Source organism: Muntiacus reevesi, chromosome 1 (assembly GCF_963930625.1).
Source record: "Muntiacus reevesi chromosome 1, mMunRee1.1, whole genome shotgun sequence".
NCBI lineage: Eukaryota > Metazoa > Chordata > Mammalia > Artiodactyla > Cervidae > Muntiacus > Muntiacus reevesi.
This window is the reverse complement of record NC_089249.1, coordinates 85,244,172-85,269,353: the sequence shown is the minus strand read 5'-3', so window position 1 is coordinate 85,269,353 and position 25,182 is coordinate 85,244,172. Positions and strand designations below refer to the sequence as shown.

Here is a 25,182-nt window from a genome sequence, read left to right as displayed (position 1 = left end):
CTGACTCATTTGAAAAGATCCTGATGCTGGGAAAGATTGAACATGGGAGAAGGGGATGACAGAGGATGAGATGGTTGGATGGCATCACCAATTCGATAGATATGAGTTTGTGTAAACTTCAGGAGTTGGTGATGGACAGGGAGGTCTGTCATGCTGCAGTCCATGGGGTCGCAAAGAATCGGACACAACTGAGCAACTGAACTGAACAAATAATTAAGGGGATTGGATAGTCATGTGGGTGAAGGAGTGGCTCGTGAAGGAGAATGAACAGATAACAAGAGAACAGTCATTTTAATTACTTGACCATACAATTGTGTCTGGAGGTGCCAGCAAAACTTCCTTCAGAGTTTCCCCAACACTGTTCAATGGGCATCCACAGCTGAGCCTCATTTCCTGTGTGGATGGAGTAGGGTTATGAGCCAAACTAGGTGTTGATTAGTTGAGTCAATATATCAATATTAACAATTTTTATTTACAAATATTTACTGAATAATCAAAAAGACTCAGAATGTTGTTGAAAAGGAATAAGTCCAGAATGAAAGGATGCTTATGGAAAAGATGGAATATCAAAGAGATATTTCTAAATTAGCCTCCTCAAGCAAGAGATATGAAAGGAAAGGTCACTGCTTGGGAAGATGACAAAACCCATAGAAAAGGGAACAGGCAGAACTACTAAACTACCAGGGCCTCCCTGGTGGATCAGCGGTAAAGATCCAGGAAAGGGAGGAACATGAGGCCTATACACCTTCTCAGATTTCTGCCAATGCAGGGTAGGAGGCACAGGTTCAATACCTAGGTTGGGAAGATCCCCTGGATGAAGAAATAGCAAACCAATCCCATATTCTTGCTTGGAGAGTCCCATGGACAAAGGAGCCTGGTGGGCTACAATCCATGGGGTCGAAAAGAGTCAGACATGAACACGCACCTATGCAGCCTTACATAAACAAAGCCAGGAGGGTACAATGTGGTCCTTCCCTTGGCACTTGCCTTATAAAGAAGGTGGCACCAAGATTTTAAGTTGTCTGGGATCTTGTGAACCAGATGTCCTCCATCCATGTCCAGAGTTCCTGACTTTTGGTCACATATCCCTGGGGTTGACCTAAGGCTTGTGCTGCCTTGGTTGACTGTGGAGGTGCAGCCATCTTACTCTGTCCCCTCCAAACAAGAATCTAACCAGAAAGAAATGTATTTGTGCTTCTTGGGCTGGCTGGTGGAAAATATTCCCTCATCTTCCTCTCAGACTGCTCAGCCCTCTCCTTTGCTGGCCTGTTTGTGTGGGAGTGGGAGGGTGGGTATGGTAGTGGGAGTGATCCAAGAGGAGCAGGAAGAGGGAGAAGGAGAGGGAACAATAAATCACTGGTGAGATGCTAGTGAGGACAGGGAGGAGAAAGGGAAACAGGCAGAAGAAGGAGGAGGATGAGCAGAGCTTGAATGCCAAGGTGCTCTAGTCTCTGGTCCCAGAATGGCAGCTGCCCTCTCTTGAACTTCCCTTGAATTTATCCTGGACACACACAATGGGCACACACACACACACACACACCCCAGTTCCTCTCACATCCTCCAATCTCCTTTATTCACAGAAGAGCAGCCTCTCAGCGCCCGCCCCCTCCCACGCCCAGATTCTGGGAGTTCATTCATTGTTCCCTGAGCCTCCCCAGAATTAGTCAGAGATTCTTCACCAGCACCCAAACCCTTGTCTATGGTTGTGGAGAATCCAAAGCATAGCAATCATCCAGGAGAAGAGGAAATGCAGGCCACATGGGGTATTGGGTCACCCTGAAGAATGACCAGCTGTCCCAGGCCATTCTGGGTGGTTATTTTTGAAGATGTCAAACTCGTTCAACAGAAACCCTGAGACCCTTGCTGCAGGCCACTGCTGCATGGAGCACATGACGCTGAGCTGTGTGCTGGGCTTAGGTGCTCAGTTGTGTCTAACTCTGCTATGAAATCTTAAACCAGGTGATGACTCCTCATTCAAAAGTCATGGATTAGCCTTTAAAAGCCAAAGCAGGTGGTGAGTGCTAATTACTGGAAATCAACAAGACTGGGCCAGATCCCAAAAAGGGCCAGGTAGGAGAAGCTGCTTAGGTCAATGACTAAGTGACCTCCTGTATTCGTCAACTTGGGCTTCCAGAAAAAAAATGCTATGGACTGGGTGGCTTAACCAGAAATCTGTTTTCTCACAGTTTTGAGAAGTCCAAGATCATATTGCTGGGAACTTCCCAGCAATTCAGTTTCTGGTGCAAGCTCTCTTTCTGGCTTACTGATAGCCCTTGCCTGACTAGCTCCTCACAAGGTCTTGTTGCTTGAGCTGGGGTAGGGCAGGAGCCCAAGCTCTCTGGTATGTCTTCATTTAAGGACATGTACTACTTTTCCTACTTGGAACCAGTCTGTTGCTCCAGGTCCAGTTCTAACTGTTGCTTCCTGACCTGCATACAGATTTCTCAAGAGGCAGGTCAGGTGGTCTGGTATTCCCATCTCTTTCAGAATTTTCCACAGTTTATTATATCCACACAGTCAAAGGCTTTGGCATAGTCAATAAAGCAGAAATAGATGTTTTTCTAGACCTCTCTTCCTTTTTCAATGATGCAGCGGATGTTGGCAATTTGATCTCTGGTTCCTCTGCCTTTTCTAAAACCATGACTGCAGCCATGAAATTAAAAGACGCTTACTCCTTAGAAGGAAAGTTATGACCAACCTAGACAGTATATTGAAAAGCAGAGACATTGCTTTGCCAACAAAGATCCGTCTAGTCAAGGCTATGGTTTTTCCAGTAGTAATGTATGGATGTGAGAGTTGGAATATAAAGAAAGCTGAGCACTAAAGAATTGATGCTTTTGAACTGTGGTGTTGGAGAAGACTCTTGAGAGTCCCTTTGACTGCAAGGAGATCCAACCAGTCCATCCTAAAGGAAATCAGTCCTGAGTGTTCATTGGAAGGACTGATGCTGAGGCTGAAGCTCCAATACTTTGGCCACCTGATGCAAAGAGCTGACTCATTTGAAAAGACCCTGATGCTGGGAAAGATTGAAGGCAGGAGGAGAAGGGAACAACAGACTATGAAATGGTTGGATGGCATCACCGAGTCCATGGACATGAGTTTGGGTAGACTCTGGGAGTTGGTGATGGACAGGGAGGCCTGGCGTGCTGCAGTCCATGGGGTCGCAAAGAGTCAGGCAGGACTGAGCGACTGAACTGAAACTGAAACATCCTATCAGATCAGCGCCCCAAGGCTTTGATCTCATTTAAATTTAATTACATCCTTCAAAGTTCCTTCCCCAAATACAGCTTCACTGGGGATTAGCGTCCAAGATATGAATTTGTAGGGGGTGGGGGGACGGAAACACACATACTCAGCTCCTAACACCCTCCCCAGCCTCCTCCCCCCATGAAGCCATTTGCAGCTCTCAGCTCTGATTCCTGGGAATTGCCCAGACACTGTGTCCTTAGATTCGTCCCCCCACAGGCATTTTCCTTCTCTCTCTCTGACTCGGGTGCCTCAGTATGGGGCCCAACTATTGACTGGCTGACCCTCAGAAGCAGTGGACTAACTTGCTTCACCTGGATCACTTTTAGAATGGAGCAGCCACTACTGACTGATATGCTTGCAGAAATGTGTTCACTGGGGAGATGGGCTGTGGTGGTAGACTAATGCTTCCCCAAAGATGCCCACATCTGGGTCCCTGGAATTTGTGATGATGTTACTTGATATGGCAAAAGAGAATTTGCTGGTGTGATTAAATTAAGGATCTTGAGATGGGGGCCCCATGGAATCACAAAGGTTCATACAGACAGAAGAAGGAGAATTGGTGCCAGAATAATGTATTGTGAGAATAACTTGATCAGCTGTAATTATCTTTGAAGATGACCGGGGCCTATGAGAGTAGAGTGTGGGCATCTTCTAGAGGCTGGACAAGACAAAGAAAGAGATTCTCTCTTAGCATCTCCAGGAAGAATCACCACAACCCAACTGTCACTTTGATTTTTGCCCAGGGAGATGCATCTTGAATTTCTGATCTCTAGAGTCATAAAATAATGAATGTGTGTTGTTTTAAGTCACTAAGTGTGTAGTAACATGTTACAGTAGCAATGGGAAACTCCTACAGTGGACAGTGGTAGATAAAGTCAGTGTGCAGGATGAGTAGTGTCAGCTGTTCAAAGAAAGGCCAGTTCTTCCTGGAAGTTAACTGGATGCTGAGTTCAAGATTCCCCCTCCAGGCTAGTCACCTTCCCCCTTAAGCCAAATGCACTTCAAGGATCAGGTTCCTCCACTCCTTGTTCTCTGGTCTGAAAGCAAGCTGGTTGCCCCTCCAGCCTTCCCACTCCCTGCCCTCAGGTCTAACCCAGTCTTACTCAGTAAAAGAAAACAAACAAACCTCGTTCTTTAAGCAAACACATCATCTTTCTATCCCTTATTTTGGTCATCAGCTTCTTTTTCAGAATCTTCAACTTTTGTATTCTGTATAGTGAGAAAAGGAAAAACATGGTACCTGGGAGACCATGAGGATGAAGTAAGAAGGTGCACAGAAAATACACCAAGTAGAACTTTGAGATATAACTCTTGTCAACTACAAACTGGCACTTGCCATCTACCTTTACAAGGATTAAATGCTGCAGCTGCTGATTTTCAACATCCTCTGAAAGGAGTTCACGGTGGAGAGCAGAAATGAGCTTACTCTGTGCTCTGGGATAAACTTGCAGAACAAGTCTTCAGATATTTATTTTTAGGATTTATTTTTTATTTCACAAGCCGAATATCTCCTAGTACCTAGAAAAGCACTAAAATCCTTCATGGTGACTTGTGATCCTCATGACTAGCAGTAACCTTGTGCAAAAAATCTGCACTTGAATGCATGTACTCTCTGTTCACCAAGATCACACATACACTGACTTTCACCCCTCCCTTTGTGGAGCTATCTGAAATGCTGCCTCCTGAGCTCCTCATTTTGCCCCAAATAATACTTGAACTCATAATTCTCACGCTGTGCATTTTTTTAAGTTAGCACCCTAAATCTATATGTCTACACACAGAGCACATACCTATGGTTTATTTTGTTCCTACAAATATATATTTACAGCCATGGTTTAACAACTTATTATTTCTTAAAACAAAATTGAATCAGCATAACAGAGGACCACAGAATTACTCTTCTCAGCGTGTAACCCAGAACAAAGGTTAAGAATGCAAGGAGGCTGGCTAAATTCCCCTACATCTAAACTAAAGAATAAAGAGTCCAGTTTCCACTGATTCCTGGGCTCCCTAAGCTGTGGGGAATCATGAAGTCACTTCTCCTTCAGCAGCCGGCCTGCCCATTGGTCGTCTCGGCAGGGGTGGGAGGGGAGATGAGGGGCTTGAGACAGGGCGTGGGTTGGAGGAGAGGAACCGCCTTATAGGGCCTGAATGGGGCTGGGCTTATGTAAATTTTGCAGCGGAAGTGGGACTGCCACTTTGCCGGCTGTGGAAGTTTTTCGGAGATACTGCTTGGATTTTATTAGCATAGTTGTTAGGAGTGACTGAGAGGCGCGGGAAACGATGGGGTGCGGACGATGGTGGAAGAGATGGAGGCAATAGCAAAGTGAGCCTGTGCGCACAGTGATCGTGTCTAAGGCTGTGCGGGCGGCGGGCAGAATCTTTTCATACTTACCTGGCAGGAAAAATACTGTGATCACGAAGGTGGTTCTCCCACAGTGAGGCTCACCCATTGCACTGCGGGTGTGTTGACCTCTGCGATTTCCTCAAATGTGGGAAACTTGACTGCATAACTTGTGGTCGTGGGGGACTGCGTGCGCGCTTTCCCCTGGCAATTATGGTTTCAAAAACAGAACTATTTTCTACGGTAGTGTGGGGTTTCCCCAGTAACTCACAGTATTCCTGCAATGTAAGAAACCCTCGGAGTATTTTTGGAGAAGAAAATAGCAGTCTACTCCAGTACTCTTGCTTGGTTAAACCCCATGGATGAAAGGAATACCATGGTAGGCTACAGTGTGTGAGTTTGCAAAAAGTAAACATTACTGAACAAGTTCTTCTCAATAAGGAATACACTGCTCCCTCAAGCTATTAACTACTAAACATAGAGATTATGTGTTGTTTTTTATATACATATTACAGCAGCTAGTTCAGTTCAGTCCTGTCAACTCTGTAGATCCCGAGGACTGCAGCACGCCAGGTCTCTGTCCATCGTCATCCCCCGGCGATTACTCGAACGTCCGTTGGATTGGTGATGCCATCCAACCATCTCAACTTCTGTCGTTCTCTTCTCCCACCTTCAATCTTTCCCAGCATCAGGGTCATTTTAAATGACTCTAGAGGGTACATCAAAGGTTCTATCTTGTCAGTCTGCTTATTTATATGCAGAGTACATCACATAAAGTACAAAACTGGGTATGCAGATGACACCATCCTTATAAAGCAGAAAAAGAGAGTGAAGAAAGTTGGCTTAAAACTCAACATGCAAAAGACAAAAATTATGGTATCTGGTCCCATCACTTCGTGACAAATAGATGGAGGAAACAAGGGAAACAGTGACAGACTTTATTTCCTTGGGCGCCAAAGTCACAGTGTAAGACCCAAACGTCAGGTCTCTGTTCCGGAGAGGAGCTCCCACGACTCAATAAACAGTCCAGCAGATGCAATATGCCAGAGGCTTTATTGTCGGTTTGCACAAGCCGGGCGACTCTAGTCTCCTCGGAGGCAGAGTCGCACCGTATAGCAGTGTAAGCTGACTTTTATAGGCAGAAGTCATATTGTCAGCACATCCAGTACAGTGAATGAATAACATAATGTATACCGTTAGCACATCCAGTACAGTGAATGAATAACATAATGTATACCGTTAGCACATCCAGTACAGTGAATGAGTAACATAAAAGTAACATAATGTGTATCATATGGGGTCATCTTATCTGTGAGTACAGGTGCTTGACGTCAGTTGGTTCCGGAAAATAGCAGGCTTGTTTGTGCAGTTATTGGGAAACCTATAGACGTTCCGTTTACATTTCTCTATCCTTATTTTGCAAACGGAAAATTCTGCGCAAGTGGAAAATTTACACAGGCCAGGGAATTTCATGGTGTTTTTCAGATTCTTTCAACAGCAGATGGTGACTATAGCCATGAAATTAAACGACGCTTGCTCCTTGAAAGAAAAGCTACTACAAACTTAGCATATTAGAAAGCAGAGACATTAATTTGCCAACAAACGTCTGTCTAGTCAAAGCTATAGTTTTTCCAGTGGTCATGTATGGATGTGAGTTGAATCATGAGGAAAATTTGCGCAAGGCTATGCGACTCTGCGATCCCATGGACTGTAGCCTACCAGGCTCCTCGGAGGCAAGAGTACTGGAGTGGATTGTCATTTCCTTCTCCAGAGGATCTTCCCTACTTGGGGATCAAACCCAGGTCTCCTGCATTGCAGGCAGACGTTTTACCCTCTGAGTCACCAGAGAAGCCCAAAGAAGGCTGAGCGCCACAGAATTGATGCTTTTGAACTGTAGTGTTGAAGACTCTTGAGAGTCTCTTGGACTGCAAGATCAAACCAGTCCATCCTAAAGGAAATCAGCCCTGAATATTCATTGGAAGGACTGATGCTGAAGCTGAATCTCCAATACTTTGGCCACCTGATGCGAAGAGCCAACTAACTAGAAAAGACCCTGATGCTGGGAAAGATTGAAGGCAAGAGGAGAAGAGGACGAGATGGTTGGATGGCATTACCAATTCAGCGGACATAAGTTTGAGTAAGGTCTGGGAGATGGTGAAGGGCGGGGAAGCCTGGTGTTCTGCAGTCCATGGGGTCGAAAAGAGTCGGACACGACAGAACGGCTGAACAAGAAAAAAACCCATACTTTCCACCGCTCAATGCTTACAGAATTTGGCACGTTTGAACAGTCCCCTTACTGCTGTAAACCGTTCTTTGTGCCTAACTTATTTGGGCTCGCAGTTCCTCTACCAGCATGGTGCAACGGCTTGGGAAGGCGGAACCTTGGCTTCTAGTCGAGTTCCGACCAGAACAAACGTCGTGTCCACCCCAAGAAGCTGGCGGTGGCCCGCAATTCTACCCTTGGACCTGGGGTACCAGGCATGGGACAGCCCACGAAGTCTCAAGGGCTCGTCTGAGGACGTTCAGAGTTCCCAGGGCAGCGGGAAGAGGACAATTGTAAAGAGGGAGGGCACTTTTTCTTTTCCTGGCGGGAATTTTACCTCAGGGCAGAAAACTCTAGAAATGCCGGCAGAGCAGGTGCATTTGGGGGAGACCTAAACGCCCCTCCCCTTCGCTCACCCCGAACGGGTTTCCTCTCATTCCACTACGTCCAAAGCCTGCCTGACCACCGCAGGCCGGCGAGTCAGGCGCCCCCTGGCGTCGCGGAGGAGGCGAGGCGAGGCGAGGCGAGGCGGGGCGGGGCGGGGCGGGGCGGGGCGGGGCGGGGACCGCTCAGCTGTGAACCACACGGCTCAGATGGAGAGCGAGACGGCCGAGTTTCCACGGGGTGGTGGTCAGCACTGTGGACTCTGAATCCAGCGATCAGAGTTAGAGTCTCGGTGGGACCTTTCCCTTTAGGCCGCACGCAGGGTCTTTTACTGGCGCAGCCCTAACTCAGTTTTCTGAAAGCGAACTCGTGCCTCAGATGCGCGCTGAGTGGACCTACTCTCCCGCCCCAGCGCCCAGCTCGTTCTGCTCTCAGAACCAGAACGCCTGGGTCCCGCGAAGGAGGCCCTGGGCCCCCCTGCTCTGCCGCCTCCCCCTCAGCACTCGGCGTCCGAAACCTGCTGCTCTGAGAGAGGCGCAGGTCCGTGGACCACGGGGAGGTGGGGGACGAGCCCGTGGCATCCCCGCTGCACCCTGCGGCTCTGCCGGCCAGTGGTCATCGGAGGCCCGGCCCCGCCGCCAAAGGGCGCAGCGACCGAGGCACTGCCACCCCTCGTCGGGTCACCCTGGGTCTCGCGATAAAAGGCAGAAGCTGCGCCCACTGAGTCCTGCCCCACGAGGGGGCTTCGGACCGCACGTCTCGTCCCTGTGAATAATGGTCCGGGGGCTGTGATGGCATTGACCAGCCAGGGTGACAGCTTTCCAGGCGGGGTTCCAGACCTGAATGGTGCCCTTTTCAGGTGCCCTAGATTCGCAGTTTTGATTGTTCCTATTTCAGTTTATTTCAGAACTTCTCACTCCTAAGTATCCTTTGGACGCGAAAAACCACTGTTAGGCTAAGACAAACCTTGACTCCAGGAAACCTTGTCCTTTCATTCCAAACTCAGCCAGAAAGAGGAGTCACGGTGGTGTATTCCAGCGTCTGAGATCAGGGGTCGCTCATCCACGCCTTTGAGACACTTGCAGACCTTATAGTTGGGGCCAGAATAGTGAGTATAGTCTATTTAGTTAGATTTGAGTTGGAAACAGCATTCACTTTTTTATCATTATAAAATTGATTTTTTAAATGTCATTTCTAGACATTGGAAACACAATGTAACTTTTGTGGAGCAACCATATAGATGAGAACTGTAAAACAGTAATTTATATGTACCCTGGGACGGTGACAAAATTTTTAAAAATCTGCTTTCCTTAATTGTGTTATTATTGGCATTGTTTCTATTTATTCTTATTCCAAATGATGTGGAGAAAAGCAATGGAGATTGTATGAAATCTTGTATTTCTATTACTCCCAGTGTCCTTAAAAACAAAAATACTGGTATACAGAAAAGAGGCAGATGAAAGATAAACATTCAATAAAGCCTGACATTCTGAATTTGAATATATACGTTCATACAAAGATGAGTATGTATTCCCTAGCTCTGTCCACTGGAAATGCCTAGAAATAAACCAAATCCAGGAAGCATCTTAAGGTTACAATTTGATTTGGGAATAACATTTTGCACAAAAGGAAACCAGAGATTCTTAGAAAAGTGACTGAGTCCAGGCCAAGGGCAGAAAATATTCAGGATCAAAGAGAAGCACCTTGTCATAGTGTTATCAAGAAAGGTCTTGAATACTATTAGGAACTTTTCAAAAGAATTGAGGAGCCAGCTTAAAGTCACTTTCGCTGCCAAAAGAGAGATAATTTGAGTATTGGTAAGAGCTATATTGCAATGAACTGAAATAATTCACTGTGTTTGAAATTTTGAATTCATATTAGCACACAGGGGAAAAAAAGAAATAAATGAATTGGTGAGCACAGAGGGTACATTGGGCATTGCTCATTAAGCTGCAGTTTTCTTTTCAGAGAGTTCAGTTCAGTTCAGTCACTCAGTTGTGTCCAACTCTTTGCGACCCCATGAATCGCAGCACACCAGGCCTCCCTGTCCATCACCAACTCCTGGAGTTTACCCAAACCCATGTCCATCGAGTCAGTGATGCCATCCAGCCATCTGTCATCCCCTTCTCCTCCTGCCCTGAGTCCATCCCAGCATTAGGGTCTTTTCCAACGAGTCAACTCTTCGCATTGGGTGGCCAAAGTACTGGAGTTTCAGCTTCAACATCAGTCCTTCCAATGAACACCCAGGCCTGACCTCCTTTAGGATGGACTGATTGGATCTCCTTGCAGTCCAAGGGACTCTCAAGAGTCTTCTCCAACACCACAGTTGAAAAGCATCAATTCTTTGGCACTCAGCTTTCTTCACCATCCAACTCTCACATTCAAACATGACCACTGGAAAAACCATAGCCTACCACTGAGTAGCTAAACAGTATTTAGTATTTAGGAGAACTTTCGTTTTCTGCAAGTATCCAGTTAAATACTACGTGATGATGGAATACCACCATTTAGTGCCACCCAATCAGCAAATGGATCGAGAGGTCTTGAACTAAAAGGACTGGTAATACTATATGAAGAAACACACAGAACTTGATGTGCCTCCTCATCAGAGAGCACACACCACTTCTGAAGTAGTCTTGCCAGGACCACAAGTGTGAATCTCCTCAGTCTCTGTATCTAAGGTCCGAAATAGGGACCACGAGACATATGGCTGTTGAATAGTTTCAAAGTAGTAGGACTGAGGACCTGGATTTTCATTTATAATTCATGTGACTGTAACCTTAAAAGTTGGAGACATAAACAATATTTTTCTATCAAACACAACTTTAAAACATTGCTAGAATTCTATTTCCTTTGTGCGTGTGCTCAGTCGCTCAGTTTTATCCAACTCTTTTGGGTCCATGGATCATATCCTGCCGGGCTCCTCTGTCCATGGGATTTCCCAGGCTAGAATACGGGAGTGGGTTGCCTTTTCCTATTCCAGAGGATCTTCTTGACCCAGGGATCGAATCCGCATTTCTTGTGTCTCCTTCATTGGCAGGCGAGTTCTTGGGAAGCCCCATATTTCCTTTAAAGTATATATAGCATTATCAGCTATGTAGAGGATTGTATTTGCATTATTGTGCTCTTACACTTTTTAGTTGTCAATGTGGTTACTAGAAAATTTTAAACTATGTGTGTGACTTGCATTTTTGTTACATTCCAGCACCGCTGTATATTTTACCACCAAAAAGGAAGCATGAAGGACAGAAACACTTATTAAAGTACACCCTAGTATACAGTTTAGACTGTGGGAATGCTACAGAAAAACCAACTCAGTTTCTTCAACAAATGAATGATTTAAAGGGAAAAAAAGGACAGTAATAGACCAAGAGAGATGGAGAGCGAGTGAGAGAGAAAGCAAGGAAGGAAGGAAGAAAGGAAAGAAGAAATTGAAGGTAAGCTTACATGTAAGAGACTTCAATGCATTATCTTACTGATTACAGTTTGTGGATTCTATTTGGATCCAAAAAAGAATACTAACTTAGAAACAATAATGGAGGGGGGGGAGGAGCCAAGATGGCGGAGGAGTAGGACGGGGAGACCACTTTCTCTCCTAGAAATTCATCAAAAGAATAACTGAACGCAGAGCAAACTTCACAAAACAACTTCCGATCGCTAGCTGAGGTCACCAGGCGCCCAGAAAAGCAGCCCATTGTCTTCGAAAGGAGGTAGGACAAAATATAAAAGATAAAAAGTGAGACAAAAGAGCTAAGGACGGAGATCCGTCCTGGGAAGGGTCTTAATAGAGGAAGTTTCCAGACACTGGGAAACCCTCGCACTGGCGGGCCTGGGGGAAGTGTTTGAATCTCGGAGTTTGAATCTGGCTGGGAGGGACAGAATAAATAAAACCCACAGATTAGGAGCCTAAAAGCAACTCCCAGCAGAAAAGTACCCAGACGCCCGCATCCGCAACCAGCCAGTGGGGGCGGAACGGAAAGGAGTGGGCGGCATTGCTTGGGGTAGGGTCTGGGGCCTGAGTGCCCTGAGGACAATCGGAGGGAGCTTTTGTGGGTTCCCAGCTTGAACTGTGGGAGAGCAAGAGAGAGAGAAAATTAACCGGCCCGAACACACTGCCGGCCGGTCGCAGAACAAAGGGACCGAGAAAGTCCTGAGAAGAGCTCGCAGGCTGCGGACCGGCCCAGCCCCGCCAGAGGCAGGAGGCAGGGGGGAGGGGAAGGGGGCAGGCTCTGCCTCAAGGACCGCATCCCCTGCCACACTGCAAACGGGCCTCCGCCTTCTAATCAAAGACCTCCGGGGATTCTGGATGGTCGACATCCGCCGGGAGGGTCGTGGCTAGACACAGTACACGCACCCGGCCAGTGCGGGCGGGATTGGGGCTGGGGACGCGGAGGGCAGAAGGCGCACGCACCCAACTGGCGCGGGCGGAAACTAAGGTGGGGATAGCGCAGGACAGAAGGCGCGCCGCACCCGGGGAGATAGCGCCCGACAAGCGCCTGGCTGCCTGAGCCACTCGGGCGGCGGAGGGACAAACCGCAGGCGCAGCTTTGTGTACCGCGCTTTTGTGAATCACCCGAGGGCTGGAACCGCCTGGAGCCTGAGCAGCCCAGACGGAGAAAATAGCCCCAGCCCCTCCCTGCAGCGCCAGCTCCACCCCGGAGCGCGAGGGAACTAGCTACCTGAATAAGAATCCACCTCCGCCCACCTGTGTCAGGGCGGAAATTAGGCGCGGAAGAAACCGGCGACAGAAGCCAAATAAACAAAGGGAACCGCTTCAGAAGGGACCGGTGCAACAGATTAAAATCCCTGAAGAAAACACCAACTTCACCGGAAGGACCTATAGATATCGAGAAGTATAAGCTGGAACGAGGAGATATCTGAAACTGAGCCGAACCCACACTGACCGAAACAGCTCCAGAGACATTCCTAGATATATTTTTCTTTTTTCTTTTTTTTTTAAGTAAGAAAAAAAAATTTTTTTTCTTTTTTCTCTTTTATTTTTCTTTAAAATTCCCTATTACTCCCCCATTACTCCTTAACTTTCATTTTCATAAGATTTTTACGATTTTTTTTATTAGGTAAAACAATTTTTTTTTCTCTTTTTTTTCTTTTTCTTCTTTTTTTTTTCCTTTTCTTTCTTCTTCTTCTCTTCTATTTTCTATTTTTCTTTTTCTCATTTCTTTTAAAGTCATCTAGTCCTCCTCTTACTACTCCTTAATTTTCATTTTCAATACACTATAACCTTACAGGGAAAAAAAAAAAAAAGAAGAGAAGCCCTATTTTTAAACCAAACTTCATATATATTTCTAAAATTTTTTTTTTTATGTTTTGGTTTTTGTTTTTAATATAGTATTTTTAAGAGTCTAACCTCTACTCTAGATTTTTAATTTTTGTTTTACAGTATATGATATAAATTGTGAACATTTAAGAATCCAATATTCAGCTCCCATTTTTATTCAGGAGTGTGTTGATTATTCTCTCCCAATCTTGACTCTCTGTTTCTACCTCAGAACACCTCTATTTCCTCCTTTCCCCTTCTCTTCCCAATCCAATTCTGTGAATCTTTGTGGGTGTCTGGGCTACGGAGAACACTCTGGGATCAGACAACTTCGCAGATCTGTCTCTCTCCTCTTGAGTCCCCCTTTTTCTCCTCCTGCTCATCTCTATCTCCCTCCTCCCTCTCCCCTTCCTCATGTAACTCTGTGAACCTCTCTGGGTGTCCCTAACGGGGGAGAAACTTTTCACCATTAACCTAGAAGTTTTATTATCAGTGCTGTATGGTTGGAGAAGTCCTGAGACTACAGGAAGAATAAAACTGAAATCCAGAGGCAGGAGACTTAAGCCCAAAACCTGAGAACACCAGAAAACTCCTGACTACATGGATCTTTAAGTAATAAGTGACCGTCCAAAAGCCTCCAAACCTACACTGAAACCAACCACCACCCAAGAGCCAATAAATTTTAGAGCAAGACATACCATGCAAATTCTCCAGCAACGCAGGAACATAGCCCTGAACGTCAACATACAGACTACCCAAGGTCACACCTAACACATAAACCCATCTCAAAACTCATTACTGGGCACTCCATTGCTCTCCAAAGAGAAGAAATCATGATTCACGCACCAGAACACTGACGCAAGCTTCGCTAACCAGGAAACCTTGACAAGCCAATCATCTAACCCCACCCACCTGGTAAAACCTCCACAATAAAAAGGAACCACAGACCTCCAGAATACAGTAAGCCCACTCCAGACACAGCAATCTAAACAAGATGAAAAGGCAAAGAAATACCCAACAGGTAAAGGAACATGAAAAAAGCCCACCAAGTCAAACAAAAGAGGAGGAGATAGGGAATCTACCTGAAAAAGAATTTAGAATAATGATAATAAAAATGATCCAAAATCTTGAAAGCAAAATGGAGTTACAGATAAATAGCCTGGAGACAAAGATTGAAAAGATGCAAGAAATGTTTAATAAAGACCTAGAAGAAATAAAAAAGAGTCAATTAAAAATGAATAATGCAATGAATGAGATCAAAAACACTCTGGAGGGAACCAAGAGTAGAATAACGGAGACAGAAGATAGGATAAGTGAGGTAGAAGATAGAATGGTGGAAATAAATGAAGCAGAGAGGAAAAAAGAAAAAAGGATCAAAAGAAATGAGGACAACCTCAGGGACCTCTGGGACAATGTGAAACGCCCCAATATTCGAATCATAGGAGTCCCAGAAGAAGAAGACAAAAAGAAAGGCCATGAGAAAATACTCGAGGAGATAATAGCTGAAAACTTCCCTAAAATGGGGAAGGAAATAGCCACCCAAGTCCAAGAAACCCAGAGAGTCCCAAACAGGATAAACCCAAGGCGAAACACCCCAAGACACATATTAATCAAATTAACAAAGATCAAACACAAAGAACAAATACTAAAAGCAGCAAGAGAGAAGCAACAAATAACACACAAAGGGATTCCCATAAGGATAACAGCTAATCTATCAATAGAAACCCTCCAGGCCAGAAGGGAATGGCAGGACATACTGAAAGTAATGAAAGAGAATAACCTACAACCTAGATTACTGTACCCAGCAAGGATCTCATTCAGATACGAAGGAGAATTCAAAAGCTTTACAGACAAGCAAAAGCTGAGAGAATTCAGCACCACCAAACCAGCTCTTCAACAAATGCTAAAGGACCTTCTCTAGACAGGAAATGCAGAAAGGTTGAATAAACGTGAACCCAAAACAACAAAGTAAATGGCAACGGGTCCACACCTATCAATAATTACCTTAAATGTAAATGGGTTGAATGCCCCAACCAAAAGACAAAGATTGGCTGAATGGATACAAAAACAAGACCCCTATATATGCTGTCTACAAGAGACCCACCTCAAAACAAGAGACACATACAGACTCAAAGTGAAGGGCTGGAAAAAAATATTTCACGCAAACGGAGACCAAAAGAAAGCAGGAGTCGCAATACTCATATCAGATAAAATAGACTTTCAAATAAAGGATGTGAAAAGAGACAAAGAAGGACACTACATAATGATCAAAGGATCAATCCAAGAAGAAGATGTAACAATTATAAATATATATGCACCCAACATAGGAGCACCACAATATGTACGGCAAACGCTAACAAGTATGAAAGAGGAAATTAATAGTAACACAATAATAGTGGGAGACTTTAATATCCCACTCACAACTATGGATAGATCAACTAAACAGAAAATCAATAAGGAAACACAAACCTTAAATGATACAATGGACCAGCTAGACCTAGTTGATATCTATAGGACATTTCACCCCAAAACAATCAACTTCACCTTTTTCTCAAGTGCACACGGAACCTTCTCCAGAATAGATCACATCCTGGGCCATAAATCTGGTCTTGGAAAATTCAAAAAAATTGAAATCATTCCAGTCATCTTTTCTGACCACAGTGCAGTAAGATTAGATCTCAATTACAGGAAAAAAATTGTTAAAAATTCCAACATATGGAGGCTAAATAACACGCTTCTGAATAACCAACAAATCATAGAAGAAATCAAAAAAGAAATCAAAATATGTATAGAAACGAATGAAAATGAAAGCACAACAACCCAAAACCTATGGCACACTGTAAAAGCAGTGCTAAGGGGAAGGTTCATAGCATTACAGGCTTACATCAAGAAACAAGAAAAAAGCCAAATAAACAACCTAACTCTACACCTAAAGCAATTAGAGAAGGAAGAAATGAAGAACCCCAGGGTTAGCAGAAGGAAAGAAATCTTAAAAATTAGGGCAGAAATAAATGCAAAAGAAACTAAAGAGACCATAGCAAAAATCAACAAAGCTAAAAGCTGGTTTTTTGAAAAAATAAACAAAATTGACAAACCATTAGCGAGACTCATTAAGAAACAAAGAGAGAAGAACCAAATTAACAAAATAAGAAATGAAAAGGGTGAGATCACAACAGACAACACTGAAATCCAAAGGATCATAAGAGACTACTACCAGCAGCTCTATGCCAATAAAATGGACAACTTGGATGAAATGGACAAATTCTTAGAAAAGTATAACTTTCTAAAACTGAACCAGGAAGAAATAGAAGATCTTAACAGAACCATCACAAGCAAGGAAATCGAAACTGTAATCAAAAATCTTCCAGCAAACAAAAGCCCAGGACCAGATGGCTTTACAGCTGAATTCTACCAAAAATTTAGAAAAGAGCTAACACCTATCTTACTCAAACTCTTCCAGAAAATTGCAGATGAAGGTAAACTTCCAAACTCATTCTATGAGGCCACCATCACCCTAATTCCAAAACCAGACAAAGATGCCACAAAAAAATATTGGCCACAGGCCAATATCACTGATGAACATAGATGCAAAAATCCTTAACAAAATTCTAGCAAACAGAATCCAACAACATATTAAAAAAATCATACACCATGACCAAGTGGGCTTTATCCCAGGAATGCAAGGATTCTTTAATATCCGCAAATCGATCAACGTAATACACCACATTAACAAATTGGAAGATAAAAACCATATGATTATCTCAATAGATGCAGAGAAAGCCTTTGACAAAATTCAACACTCATTTATGATTAAAACTCTCCAGAAAGCAGGAATAGAAGGAACATACCTCAACATAATAAAAGCTATATATGACAAACTTACAGCAAGCATCACCCTCAATGGTGAAAAATTGAAAGTATTTCCCCTGAAATCAGGAACAAGACAAGGATGCCCACTCTCACCACTACTATTCAACATAGTGTTGGAAGTTTTGGCCACAGCAATCAGAGCAGAAAAAGACGTAAAAGGAATCCAGATAGGAAAAGAAGAAGTGAAACTCTCGCTGTTTGCAGATGACATGATCCTCTACATAGAAAACCCTAAAGACTCTTCCAGAAAATTACTAGAGCTAATCAATGAATATAGTAAAGTTGCAGGATATAAAATTAACACACAGAAATCCCTTGCATTCCTATATACTAACAATGAAAAAACAGAAAGAGAAATTAAGGAAACAATACCATTCACCATTGCAACAAAAAGAATAAAATACTCAGGAGTATATCTACCTAAAGAAACAAAAGACCTATACACAGAAAACTATAAAACATTGATGAAAGAAATCAAAGAGGACACAAACAGATGGAGAAACATACCGTGTTCATGGATTGGAAGAATCAATATTGTCAAAATGGCTATTCTACCCAAAGCAATCTATAGATTCAATGCAATCCCTATCAAGCTACCAACGGTATTTTTCACAGAACTAGAACAAATAATTTCACAATTTGTATGGAAATACAAAAAACCTCGAATAGCCAAAGTAATCTTGAGAAAGAAGAATGGAACTGGAGGAATCAACCTGCCTGACTTCAGACTCTACTACAAAGCCACAGTCATCAAGACAGTATGGTACTGGCACAAAGACAGAATTATAGATCAATGGAACAGAATAGAAAGCCCAGAGATAAATCCACGAACCTATAGACATCTTATCTTTGACAAAGGAGGCAAGGCTATACAATGGAAAAAAGACAATCTCTTTAACAAGTGGTGCTGGGAAAACTGGTCAACCACTTGTAAAAGAATGAAACTAGAACACTTTCTAACACCATACACAAAAATAAACTCAAAATGGATTAAAGATCTAAATGTAAGACCAGAAACTATAAAACTCCTAGAGGAGAACATAGGCAAAACACTCTCCGACATAAATCACAGCAAGATTTTCTATGACCCACCTCCCAGAATATTGGAAATAAAAGCAAAAATAAACAAATGGGACCTAATGAAACTTAAAAGCTTTTGCACAACAAAGGAAACTATAAGTAAGGTGAAAAGACAGCCCTCAGATTGGTAGAAAATAATAGCAAATGAGGAAACAGACAAAGGATCAATCTCAAAAATATACAAGCAACTCCTGAGCTCAATTCCAGAAAAATAAATGGGCCAAAGAACTAAACAGACATTTCTCCAAAGAAGACATACAGATGGCTAACAAACACATGAAAAGATGCTCCACATCACTCATTATCAGAGAAATGCAAATCAAAACCACAATGAGGTACCATTACACGCCAGTCAGGATGGCTGCTATCCAAAAGTCTACAAGCAATAAATGCTGGAGAGGGTGTGGAGAAAAGGGAACCCTCTTACACTGTTGGTGGGAATGCAAACTAGTACAGCCACTAGGGAAAACAGTGTGGAGATTCCTTAAAAAACTGGAAATAGAACTACCATATGACCCAGCAATACCACTTCTGGGCATACACACTGAGGAATCCAGATCTGAAAGAGACACGTGCACCCCAATGTTCATCGCAGCACTGTTTATAATAGCTAGGACATGGAAGCAACCTAGATGCCCATCAGCAGATGAATGGATAAGGAAGCTGTGGTACATTTACACCATGGAATATTACTCAGCCGTTAAAAAGAATTCATTTGAATCAGTTCTAATGAGATGGATGAAACTGGAGCCCATTATACAGAGTGAGGTGAGCCAGAAAGATAAAGAACATTTCGGTATACTAACGCATATATGCGGAATTTAGAAAGATGGTAACGATGGCCCTATATGCAGGGCAGAAGAAGAGACGCAGAAGTACGGAACAGACTTTTGAACTCTGTGGGAGAAGGGGAGGGTGGGATGTTTCGAAAGAACAGTATGTATATTATCTGTGGAGAAACAGACCACCAGCCCAGGTGGGAGGCATGAGTCAAGTGCTCGGGTCTGTTGGGCTGGGGGGATCCAGAGGAATCGGGTGGAGAGGGAGGTGGGATGGGAGACCGGGATGGGGAATTCATGTCGCTCTATGGCTGATTCATATCAATGTATGACAAAACCCACTGAAAAATAAAAAAATAAATTAAAAAAAAATAATGGAGGAGGGGCACGGGGGGGCTGCCCTGGTTAAGAATTCGCCTAGCAAAGCAGAGGACACAGGTTTGATCCCTGGACCAGGAAGATCCCACATGCTGTGGGGCAACTAAGCCCACAGGCCACAACGACTGAGAGCATGGGTGGCAACTATTGAAGCCCAAGAAACCAGCAAACCACAGGAGAGTAGCTCTCACTCTCCACAACTGGAGAAGCCCTGCGCCAAGCTACAACGACCCAGGGCAGCCACAAATAAATAAATTATTTTAAAAAAAAACCTATGTGATCAAATAAGCTGAAAAAAATGCCGCATTTAAAAAAGTGGAAAATTTGAACAGTCTTTTATGATATTAAAGATCTTGAATTAATTTGTGATTATAATGCTGTGATGATAATATTTTCAAAAAGTGTCCTCACTGAGGGGAAACATGCTGACGTAATTATAGATGAAACATGATGTCTGAGATTTCCTTTAAAAAAAAATAGGAAAGGTAAGTGCATGGATTGTAGTAAGACAAATTCAACCATAAGCTGGTAATTGTAGACCATGCCTGACAAAGATGGGAGTGTTCTGTTATGTCTACTTTTGTGTACTATTGAAAGTTTGGATTTGAAAAAGAATGATAGGAATGACAGGTCCACCTAGAGTAACAGCAGCTGAATCTCTCAACATACAATTCCGAGGGCTAGGGACTAACAGAGAGCATCAAGGACACCATTCAAAACCCTGCCCCAAACAGCCAGGGGCCAGAGAACACTGTGGACGTGACTTGGTTTGTATTTAGCTAGGCCTGGGAGCCACACAGCAGTGGAGGGATCAACAAAGACCCTGCATATAGAGGAGAGTACGGCAGGGAGGAGAGCTGCGGCCAGAACTCAGGTAAAATAATTCACAGAAAGAGCATGTGGATGAACTCAGAGGATGTCTGAGACATGGTTGGCCCTAGCTCTGGTGACTGGGGAATTGATAGGAAGGAGTTCACCAGTGTAGAGGACCAGAGGGTGACAATCTTGAGGGGGCATAATTACTGGGATCAGGTGTGAGATGGAGCTGAAGGGAGCATCCTTTGGACACTGTGGTGATGAAAAAAGAATGGTGCAACTGGCAGAAATGAAAGGTCCTATTGGAAGAAATAGAATCCCCAAATCAAGAGACACACCATGCCTTTCCCCCAAGCCTTAGCTCTGCTAGAGTAATTGCACAAGACGGATCCAGAACAAAGAAATCAACCAAGCTACTCAAAGCACTAATCTCTTCTGACCTGGAACAACTGTTTCTCATTCAGGTAAACCCAGTCATGTGAAAATGAAAACTATATAGCAGAACTTTCTTTCATGATGACAGAAGAAAAAAGTGTAAAATGAGAGTCAAAAATTTCAGCAAATGAGAAGATTGCCTCAAAATCACACAAAAAACATTGGGAAATGTAAAATGGCATCCATATTTTGAATTGTTCTGAACAAAGCATTTATAGACGCATACACATGGAAAAAACTTCAATATTTTATGTAAGAAATACAGAACATGAGATAGAAGTAGACAGGAAAGAAGAAATGAGAAATTGGAACTGGCAGAGATTTAAAAAAATTGAAGGTAAAGAAAATTCTTTAGAAAAAAAAAGGCTAAATGACATGGTACATAGAGAACATACTTATCTAAACTTATAAGGGAGGCTGCATTAAAAATGACAGCATCAAACAGAATAGAAATGAACAAAAGAGTGAGAAAGGATCAGAGAGAGAGTCATAGAGACCTAGGGGAAACAGACCTGGAATGGTCAGTTCTAAGACCTATCCTAGTAGAGCTGAAAGACTTTTTCAAAAAGAAAAAAATGTCCTGAAGCTCCAGATCACTCTTTGCCTTCAGTGAAGAAAAATCACTTTACATTCTACATCTCAGCAGAACATACAAAGTAAGACATTTTTTTACAAAAATCAATAGAACTCATTGTGAACGAGGTCTTTGTATTTAGCCAAGGTGTCTGTACTGTATCAAAGCAACAGAAAACAAGTATTACATATATCAAACTTAAGCAGTCCTTAGTCCATCATGAGAAATCTTTAAAGATGAACTCTACTCATCAAGAACTGACAGGAAACTGAGTTTTGTACATCTGGTCATCACTGAGTACATGTGATTGTAGATTTAAGCCACTGTGTTGTGGGCCCTGCTCTGGGGGCAGCCTAGGTACACCCTCAAACTTCTGCAGGGAGGTTGCTAGTACTCCCAGAGTGGGACAGCCATCCTGTGCCACCAGGGGGTTCAAAGGACCCAGTGGGCCCCTCCCCCAGCTCCTACCTCTACCCTACCAACTAGCACATTAACAAAAAAAGGTAGGGAAAATATGGTATATAAAGGGCATACATTTGATTGGGTTGAAATAATACAATAAGGTAATAATACTATCAGGTAGGTAAAGACATAAGAAAAAAGCAAATAATGTCCTCGATCATCATAGTAGTAAAAAGTTGAGGTTGATAGATAGAATTTAAAATATATACTTCAAACATTAGAAATGTGACAAAATACTAAAGAACTAACATGTCAAAAATGTTAGTGCACTAACTAGCTATCCAGGCCTTCCAAAATACCAAGCAAAACACACACACACACAAATATGCATACACTAACAAAATAAAATAACAGAGGAAGAAACACGGAAGATACCATCTACTACAAATGGTAAACATAGATGAAAAGATGTGAGAGGAGTTTAAGATGCAAAGCTGAATAGGAGAAACAAAGGGGCTTCCCTGGTAGCTCAGCTGGTAAAGAATCTGCCTGGGATTCAAGAGACCCCAGATTGATTCCTGGTTGTCGGATTCCCTGGAGAAGGGATGGGATACTCACTCCAGTATTCTTGGGCTGCCCTGGTGGAATCTGCCTGAATGGAGGACACCTGGCCTGGATCCCTGGGTTAGAAAGATTCCCTGAAATAGAGCATGGCAACCCGCTCCAGTATTCTTGCCTGGAGAATCCCCATGGACACAGGAGCCAGGGGGCTACAGTCCATGGGGGTGCAAAGAGTCAGACACGACTGAGCAATTAAGCACAGCACAGCACATGAGAAACAGAGTCTTTATGTTAATAAAATCAGTCATGTTAATGATGGACCCTGGGTGGGGCAGGGGTGGGAAGGCGGTTCAAGAAGGAGGGGACGGATTTGTCCTGACGTTTGGTTCCCGCTGGTGGATGGCAGAAACCAGCACAGCATTTAAAGCAGATAGCCTCAATTAAAAATAAATGTAAGGAAATAAGGGACTATAACACTGGAGTTTAAAAGAGCATGGGTCCACAGTGAAACACAGAAATATTTTTAATAATATGTTAGGGGTAGGGGTTGTCTTTTCCACAGCACAAAGCTGGCAGTACCACAGATATGATAATGGACACACATCAGGGATCAATAAAGGATGGTAAAATTTTACAGAAAGAGCATCATAGAATACGATATTCATACACTCTCAAAATACCACTCATCAAATTACTCTTTACAGACACAAAAGCCTGTCTTTTCAATGAACAGATCTTCTAAGCCTCTGCATAACAGTGTTCAATGCTAAAATAATGATAGTGGTGACAGGTAAAGTGGACACTCTTAGCCTCCAAACAGGCTGCACTAGGAAGCACACAGCATGTACTAGATGGTGTTCCTGGCAGAAAGGGTTCACCTGAATTTAATCATGAGGAAATGATTAGACAACTGCAAAATGTAGACCTTTGAGTAGACAACTGACCTATCCTCTGCAAACAAGTCAATGTCATGACCATCAAAGACAGCTACAAGAAGCTGAGGAGATGTTTGAGGTTCCAAAGGACTAAAGAAATAAAGTAGCACAATCTTTTTAGTCCTTTGGAGCCTAAAACATCTCTTTTCCTTTTTGCTGTCTTTTTGGTGCAAACATCGACTGTTTGAAGAAAGACAGGCCAGTTGTCTGGTTCAAAGGTCTAAATTCTGCAGTTATCTGATATCTACCTCAGTAGTAAACACCGGATAAACACTTTCAGCAAGAACAATGCATAGTAAATGCTGTCTGCTTTGAGCACAGTCCATCTGGTGGCAAAGAACGACCAAAGAATGTCTTCTTGCAATTGTTCCCATGCTGGTTATGGAGGATGAATATTTAGAGGTGCAACAGTTAAGGTCTTTCCAAACTGTGTGTCCATCAAAGCACTGATCACGTTACTGAGGATTATATTCCAAGGCTGATGACTGGGATGACTCCCATCAATTCTGTCCCTTGGGGTGTGGAGCGTGGTTGTCGGTTGGGATACTCATTCTCAGGAAAGGATCCCTCCAGTGTTGCTGAGGTTTAAATTGAATTGCTGTCGTAGATTTTTTCTTGCATCAAATGGAAAAGGTACATTTTATAGAGTGGTTTCTCAAATTGACAATATCGTTCCTTAGTTCCTAAAGTAATTGGTATCTGTGAAAGACAGAGAGAGGGAGAGAAGCAATGTGAGTGTTTGTTAGGTCCTGCTGAGACTGGAGGGATGGCCACATGGTGGCTGGGGCCAGGGGCAGACAGAGCTCCTGTCGACAGGACAAGCTGAAGGGAGAGCACAGGCTGGCTAGAGAGGAAAGTGAGATCCGTGATTTAGAAGGAATACCTCCCTAAACTTTCCTCTAGCCTTTGGTGCAACATCGAAGGACCCCTCCTCACCCCACCTGTACTTGGTGATGTCTCAGCTCAGAGCTGCTTCAGAGCCTTAACTGCATCCCCACTGCTCAATCCTCAACAGTCATTTCACTCTTGAATCCCCTTCATCTGTACGCTTTCCCACACATTCAGGGATGGACGTGCTGAGCGTCCCTCATACACAGCTGGAAACAGACTGCTATGGGAGCAGAGGATCCTCATTGAGAAAGAACCCTCTTCTACCTCTTCATCCCTGCCCTCTGAGGAGGAGAAGCAGGCTACCGAGAGTCCTGGATGTGAGCACCAACAGGGACCTCAGAAGGTATCCAAGTCCAGTTCCATAATTTACAGGGGAGGAGCTATGTTTTCAAGGTCTAAGGACTATCCAAAACCACATGACTTGTTACTGACAACCCAGGCCACAGGCCCGTCCTACACATTTGCAGGAAGGGCGAGGAGAAGAGGAAATCTCCCATCTGGAGGAGGCAACAATTAATAGAGGCTGTTTGATCATCCTCCTGGACAGGAATAAAGCATTCCAGGGAAATCCTGCTCCAAAGAGACTGAGGAATGAATGGAAAGGGGGAAACTCAACATAAAATGAGCAAAAAGAGAGCAGGGAGTGTAACTGTGTCTCAACCCATTTGCATCCTGTGGACACCAAAATGCTATGAAGGTGATTTCATGCTGGATCTACCTTAAGGCATTTCTAGGAATATCCTTGACATCTACACAAATCAAACTCTGAAGTGAAAGAGCATTCAGTTTAGTTATACTAAATTCTCATCACCTTTTCCCCAAACTTTTCTCTAAGAGTCTCTCCTAGTATTTTATGCTAGTGTGTAGAAAAACACCTACTTCTGCTTTCTTGACTAGGCCAAAGCGTTTGACTGTGAGGATCACAGCAAAGTATGGAAAATTC

The 25,182-nt window shown here is 43.5% G+C and overlaps 1 non-coding gene across 1 annotated transcript; it reads left to right on the top strand.

Moving 5' to 3' along the window:
* The first annotated feature begins 5,636 nt into the window (after nucleotides 1–5,636).
* On the top strand, nucleotides 5,637–5,800 carry LOC136156520 (U1 spliceosomal RNA). The gene has a single exon (XR_010661060.1). It is a non-coding gene; the product is annotated as a U1 spliceosomal RNA (small nuclear RNA).
* Nucleotides 5,801–25,182: the final 19,382 nt, after the last annotated feature.